This window comes from Triticum dicoccoides, chromosome 2A (genome assembly GCF_002162155.2).
Source record: "Triticum dicoccoides isolate Atlit2015 ecotype Zavitan chromosome 2A, WEW_v2.0, whole genome shotgun sequence".
NCBI lineage: Eukaryota > Viridiplantae > Streptophyta > Magnoliopsida > Poales > Poaceae > Triticum > Triticum dicoccoides.
Genome location: NC_041382.1, coordinates 753,504,716 through 753,512,570, shown reverse-complemented (window position 1 = coordinate 753,512,570; position 7,855 = coordinate 753,504,716). Strand labels below are relative to the sequence as shown.

General features: G+C 45.7%; 1 pseudogene; it reads left to right on the top strand.

Annotated features, from left to right (window-relative positions):
- The first annotated feature begins 5,581 nt into the window (after nucleotides 1–5,581).
- Nucleotides 5,582–7,855, top strand: part of LOC119358323 — a 32,685-nt pseudogene continuing 30,411 nt past the window's right edge.

Below are 7,855 nucleotides of genomic sequence, written 5' to 3'. Positions count from 1 at the left end.
TGGTTTATAAAAAAAGTACCATGGTACCAATATTTTGGTATCTTATCAAGGTATAGATAGAGTAATCTCTCCGAATTTTGTGGCCTTTTTCATAGCAACAGATAGCATAGTTGCTTTGCAATGTGGCATAACGGGATAATTGCCAAATTGTGAAAGGAGTGGCTTTTCACCAAAGGAGTAAGTGTCAACCTCTTGAATTCTTGTTGGTATAAGTTCTTGAATTAAGTAGGTGGGGTTAGTGACCAATAACAAGCCAAGAATTTAAGGGGAGCATCCAAAAACATGTGGAGCTAAAATATGGTGGAGTGAGTGGACGAGGATGGTCCACTGTTCAAATTAACCCAATATTTTTACTAGAGGTCAAGTATGGTAGTAGAAACATCTCCACATTTCATGAATTTCTCAGCTCAAATGAGCAGGAAAGGGGAACTACTTTTGATTAGGAAATATCGCATTAGATATAGCAATATGTTTTGCAAATATAGATTCTATATGCATTTGGGAGCTACTGCGATTTCTTTGTATAATCTTGCAAGCAAAGGAGATGAGGGTTCCTCTGTAAAGCCAAGGCTAGGGTTTAATATTTCAATAAATTAGAATAGGTTTTTTGGATGGCTATGATCAAGGTGGGTGAAAACCAAGGATATTCAAGGATGGAATGAAAATATTTGTTGTGATGAAAACGTAAATATGCCATGTTCCATATTGTCATCCACCTTAACCAAGAACGAAAACAAAAAGATATGAAAGGAAAACAGGACAACAATCACAAACATGATTACACAGCTTCTCGTCTTGTACGGAATTCGGAAGGTTTCCATTTTGGTTCTAGTCTCTCTTTCCAGCTGCATGGATTTGATGGTTGTAGTGCTCCTTGCCGATGTGGAGGCATCATTGGGCAGGGCTCCGGTGGGCCATGCTGTACGGGGTTTTGCTCGGGTTTTCCTTAATTAACCAAGCTTGTGTTACCTTAGTAACCGGTTAATTCTACTCCCACTTAATGAATAGGAAAAGCTTCTACCAGTTGCTCGGAAAAAAGCATGGCTGCGTACGCGCACCCTCCACCGGCTCTGATGATATCAAAGCAGTGCGTTATCCCCTGCTGCGACGAGTGCATGATCATGAGGTTTCCCGGTCACCCTCTCAAGCTGCCACTGTACTCCAGTTTGAATTGTCAGGGAGTAGTAACGATTTTCTTTAGGCGCACCTGTAGCAGCGTTCAAGTATGAGACTTGTTGGCCTGCTATCGTCAAAACATTAGTACTAGTCAAGGTCCATGAAAAGAGCTGTTTCACATTGCCGTCTCTGTCGACTAGTCTCGAATCCGGACTTTGCCACTTTGACCATCTTCAAATCCTTCGAGATGCCCATGTCGAGCTCTCTGTGGCCTCTCATGACTCTATATACAGCCCAGAAATAACACAAGCCATACCAGGCTACCACACACACGTCAGTCATGACTCATCAGCCAAATATTGTCATTTGAGCACGGTCAAGAATGACGTTTAGCTTGGAGAACGTTCTGCTGCCTTAGCTTCGACACTTTGGACTACTCGGAACGAACTGGCTATTGAGGAAATAATCTCATCCTATCCTGCTAACTATATATTCGAATGGTTTCTATTTTTTGTTGGAGTTGTGTCAAATATAGTGTACGAGGTAGGTTACAGTTGGACTTGTAGTTGTGCTGTGTTTAGATAGGATATGGAGTCGTGTCCTAATAGGACACTTGTATCCTAGGCCTCTCATATATAGCGGGGGTAGACACACGATGTAACCTATGCCAACATAATAGCACCAGAACGAAGGGGAAGCCGGCGGCCTGTGCCGGTGTCCAGGGCGACCGGGTGCGGTATTGTAGCGGTGTCATGGGGAGGAGCGCCCATAGTCCGGCCCCGGGGATGTAGCGATATCGGTGAACCTCGTTAACAAATCTCGGTGTCGTGCTCGTGTGATTGCTTGGTCCTCGGATGATTAACGGTATGCCTCGGATTTATTCTAACAAGTGGTATCATGAGCAAGGTTACGTGTAGTCGCTGTGCGTTGATCTAGAGGATTGGATGACCGAAGAATCGATCAGTCGCCGAGATCAGGTGACAGAATATTGGATAGATCGGTTGGATTGATGGAAGCAACACGTGGTCCAAGCGCACATATGGAAGTTCCAGTGAGATGGATTGATCGTTCGATCTGTTCAGGCGACTGGCGGCGTAGTAGCTGGCTCGGGAGACGCGGTGCAAGCAGGCTTGGGCGACGCAGACGCGGTGCAGCGCGTGACGTGGGAAGCCAAGCAAGGCTCGCGAAACCGGTGCGTGAGCGATGTTGTGGTGGGCCATCATGGCCCTACGCGGAGCAGCCTTTGGCATGGGACAATGATGTGCGTGTACAGGCGCGTGGTGCGGCACGTCACAATGCAATCAGGAGCTGTGTTTATGAGATTTGTTTGGAGACCAAAACGGGACCGAGTCCCGGAAGGAAGTCGTCTCAGGAATGGAGTCTTGCATGCTCGCTTTAAAGGCTGGTACAGGCAGCCGTAGAAGAGATGCACAGGCAGATCAAATCGAGCGAAGGAAATCCATTGCTATGTATACATTGGAAAGCACAGACTTGGGAAAGCAACGTTAGCATCAGATATTGTGCCAGGAGCATATCACGTGAAAGACCAAAAGTGGTTGGATTTTGCTATTAGTACACAGCGGTGCACCTCATCAGGTTTTGCTTGTGTACTTGGGCATCACGTGAGGAAAGCTCGGATAATTTTTCGCAGGGTCAGCCGTACAAAGAACTATGGCGAACATGGGTGAAAGTTTGTTGGCACAATGGGAATGCTTGAAGGCGTTGCGGGAAGTCATGTCAGCTAAGATGGACTTATCAAGTGATGAATTAGAATTCACGGAAGATGATCTGAGAGCCTTGAGCGTGTCGTGCAGCTGGAAAAGTTCGGCTGGGTCGGACTAGACAGTCTGACGGATCGACGCGAGTTGGTTGATACAGAAGACGGTGGTGGGATCAACGACGACGAAATAGGAGCCTGGTGCTGATGGTGACCGACTTCTGGGCGTGGAAACACGTGTCGCAGGCCCGAGGGCTTGTGTGACTTCGACAAGACTATGGCGCGGGGTTGGTTCAAGACGGTGTACACACGGAGCTTGAAGTCGACGGGGCGCGGGGTGGCACGTACAACCACCATGGAGTCATGTTGAAGGTGGAGCTGGATTAAGGGGCTACGGCGTAAGTCGACGGTGTAAGGATCCAGAGAATCGAAGCCTATTCAGCGGGGAAAAAGCGAGCGACACATAATTTGGACTGGAGCCCAATGGTCCGATGGAAGCGTGAAACTCATCATCGGTCGGTGATGATCGGTGGTATTCTGCAGTGGGGGTTGAGTGGTGTGGTTTCGCGACCCTTGAGACTCGACCAGGACAGCGGAAGCTCGACGCAGTAATAGCGGCGAGGCATGCGGTATGCACGGGACATGGAGATGGGCCAGGGCTCTGGTGGTCATACATGTGGTGAGGCAACTACGAATTTGACTCGGGATGACTACAAGAAATGGTTAAATTTTTTCAAGTTTCAGACAGGCGGTCAAGAAAGGAGCGGTGATGTTGAGTTCAGGTAACTCTTATGTGTGACACCCAATATGTGAGTTGTTCATTTTCACGCAGGTCAGTGATCAGTGTGTGATGGCGTTGGACTGATACTCTGGAAGTTAGGAGCACAAACTAGAGTAACAACAAACTTAATTTTGCTCGAGTGTTGGCTGTGATCAAGAAAAGAAGGGACTACAAGTTGCAGGTGGAGTCATATGAAGTCTTTGGAGTAGCAGCGGTACTCACGTGATAAGCTCAAGTCCAATGTACATGGAAGTTTGACGCATTGACGAATTCAGGGTGGTGGAGTATATTTGCCAAGGTGGAGTTTGTTGGAGTTATGTCGAATATAGTGTATGAGGTAGGTTACAGTTGGACTTGTAGTTGCATTGTGTTTAGATAGGATATGGAGTCGTGTCCTAGGACACTTGTATCTTAAGCCTCTCATATATAGCGAGGGTAGACACACGATGTAACATATGCCAACATAATAGCACCGGAACGCAGGGGAAGCCGGCGGCATGTGCCGGTGTCCAGGGCGACCGGGTGCGGTATTGTAGCGGTGTCATGAGAAGCAGCGCCCATAGTCAGACCCCGGGGATGTAGCCATATCGGTGAACCTCGTTAACAAATCTCGGTGTCGTGCTCGTGTGATTGCTTGGTCCTCGGATGATTAACGGTATGCCTTGAATTTATTCTAACATTTTTTACAGCGCTGTCGGCCTCTAGGGAAGAGGAAGGACAATGATGCGATGGCATACATTCTTCTCAAGATCAAGCACAGCGTCACGCCTACCACAGGAATGCTTGAGCCAGATCAGTCCGTCTAGTTTGCCGTTCTAGCGCTCTTCTATGAGTCGCGCCTTGTATCTGCGCGTTTTACCTTTGCTTTAACTTTCCATCTTGTTGATGCATGGTCTCCAATAACTGTATGTCAGTATTATGGCTGTTGCTGGCTTTATTAATTTAAAGTCGGTGCTTCTTGTGCCTGTTTCTGAAAAAAACATTGAGCCTTTTTTTGCGGGTGAACATTGAGCCTTTTCTTTAAGTTCAAAAAATGGATTTTTACAGGCTGAATAAATTCAAAGTTTTTTGTACACGCATGTATAGCAATGTAGTAGTATATCGGGTCAATTTTTCATCAATATACGTGCTTGCATGTGAGAGATAAAAAACGATAAATACATGCGAAAAAATGGGCTTGTTTTTTCCTGTTGATTTTGGGGCCAAAACTTTGTCTTCTTTGTGCAGCGTATAATACAACATATTATTGAATGAAATTTCACTAAGTACTTAGACCACATGCATGCGTATTCATGTAAAAAATAAAGAAAATCAAATCTTTTAAGCATCATTTTTTTAGGAGTTCAAATAAACATGCTCCAATGCACCCGTGCACCAAAAGTCCACTTTACTCATAGCTGGCTCTTTTTTGTGGCCGAGTCTCTGCGTACGCGTCCACACCAGCTTACCTTTCTCCACATCTCTGGAGATATTCATCCGATACGGCCGTAATTAGTACTGCAGCAAGCAAACCCACATGCCATTACGTTTCTCCTGTCATCCTCTCAGCGTGGAGCGTAGACGAATTTTCTTTGAGCGTGCAGCACAGTCGTTGGACTTTTGAGTCTCCAGCTTGCCGGTCGTCTGGCCATATGTGCTAGCTATATACGGTCTATGTCAATTGTCAACCTTGATGTATTCATCTATACCAAAGATTGAGTCTGCTCTGCTCTCTTCCCCGAAGGCAGGCCATCTGTGTTATATATGGTCTATGTCGACCTTGATGTTTTTATCCTTATCAACTACTCCCTTCGTCCGAAAATACTTGTCATCAAAATGGATAAAAGGAGATGTATCTAGACATATTTTAGTTTTAGATATATCCATTTTTATTCATTTTGATGACAAGTATTTTCGGACGGAGGAAGTAGTTCCATTAATTGCAGACTTTGCCAACTTTCATCTAATCTGTGACAGCGCAAGCAGCTATGCACTACATCCCCATCTTCTTCCTCCTGTTCTTGAGTTCATTCTGCAAACCCGATGACCAGCTCACACAAGCAAAGCCACTCACCGACCGCGACACTCTCATCTCCGAGAGCGGTGACTTTGCTCTAGGCTTCTTCTCCCCGACAAGCTCCAACAAGAGTTTTTACCTTGGCATATGGTACCACAGCCTCCCCGGGCCACGGACCGCCGTGTGGATCGCCAACCGAGACAGCCCAATCACCAACCCTTCGTCCATGATGCTCACGGTAACTAACAATTCTCGCATGGTATTATCTGACTCTGAAGGCCGTAATATTTGGATGGCAGCAAGCAATATCACCACTGGAGCGGCAGGAGCTTATGCAGTACTAAACAACTCGGGGAACTTTGTTCTCCGTTCGTCGAACAACATGGACATATGGCAGGGTTTTGATCATCCAACCGACACAATACTTCCAACCATGAGATTCTTGGTGAGCTACAAAGCACAAATCATCGCACGCCTTGTTGCTTGGAAGGGCCCGGATGACCCATCTTCTGGGGACTTCTCATGCAGCGGCGACACAAGATCCCCAGACCTTCAGTTGGTAACTTGGAACAGGGCTAGGTTATATTGTCGTATCATTGTGTTGGACGGTGTGTCGGTGTCCGGTGGCACACTAAACAACACTAGCTCCATCTCGTACCGAACAATTGTCACCTCTGGAGACGAGTTCAGTTACAGGTTCACTGTTTCCGACAACTCACCATTCAGGCGCATGATGCTTGACTACACTGGCAAGTTGAAGAATCTAGGTTGGGACAATCACTCTGCGTCGTGGATAGTCATCAATGAGCTTATGAGCACCCCAATAGTGCTTGCGATCTCTACGCCTCTTGTGGCCCGTTTGGCTACTGTGACTTCACTGAGGCCATTCCAACATGTCAGTGCTTTGATGGGTTTGAGCCCATCGACAGTAGTAACTCTTTTAAAGGATGTCAGAGAAAAGAAGCGCTGAAATGCAGCAAGAAAAGTCATTTCACGCCTTTTCCTGGAATGAAGGTTCCTAACATGTTCTTGCATATACGGAACAGAAACTTGGATGACTGTGCAGCTGAGTGCATCAACAATTGCTCGTGTACAGCGTATGCTTATGCCGACTTGAGTAGCGGAGGTGCTATGGCAGACCCATCAAGGTGCTTAGTTTGGTCAGGGGAGCTTATTGATGCTCAGAAGGCAACCGGTAGTGAGAACCTGTACCTCCGACTTGCCGACTCTCCTGGTATTCGGTATTCCATGCCCTTTTTTTACCTAGTCAGTAGTGTTTTTAATACTCTATTGCTAGTATATACTTCAAAAAAATCTAAGCATACCATTTTCAAGATATCCAATCTAAATATATCAAGCAGTATCAGTAGTTAAAGTTTTAGAAGTTCCATATCCAAAACATCACCACTGGTAGAAAAAGGGCCTATAGTTCCGGTTCGTAAGGGCCTTTAGTCCCGATTCCGGAACCAGGACTAAAGTGTCGGTACTAATACCTCCCCCCCTTTAGTCCCGGTTCAATCCAGAACCGGGACTAAAGGCCCTCCACGTAGGCAGTGCGCAGAGCCCAGTCAGGAGACCCTTTGGTCCCGGTTGGTGGCACCAACCGGGACCAATAGGCATCCGCGCGTCAGCACTTCTGTGGCTGGGGGTTTTGTTTTTTTTTTGAAAGGGGGGGGGGTTGGGGGTTTTGGGGGGTTAATTTAGGTGTTTCATATATTGTGTTAGCTAGTTATAATTAATAGAGAGAAGTGTCCTCTGTTATGTCCGTGCTTGGTCGACGCTACGTACTATACATATGTATATAGAGAGGACTAGACACGCTAGCTAGCTAGTAAGCAAACGAAGGGAACAGAAGATCGTCATGAACATATATACATATATACAGAGAGAAGTGATATCGACCACCTCTCCTTCTCCGAGAGATTGGTCGAACAACAAGTTCTCGTATATCTATCTGACAGTACCGGCTACATATATACAATAATTATCTCTTACAAATATAATCATACGGACTCAGGGTCCACATAGAATTCTCCGTCTTCAGGGATCACGTGGTCAAGAAAGAATGCCGCCAATTCTTCTTGAATTGCTCGCATGCGAGCTGGTGCTAGGAGTTCATCCCGCTTCCGAAACATCTAATTTGAAGAAGGGGGTCAATACATACATATATATATATATATATATATATATATATATATATATATATATATATATATATATATATATATATATATATATATATATA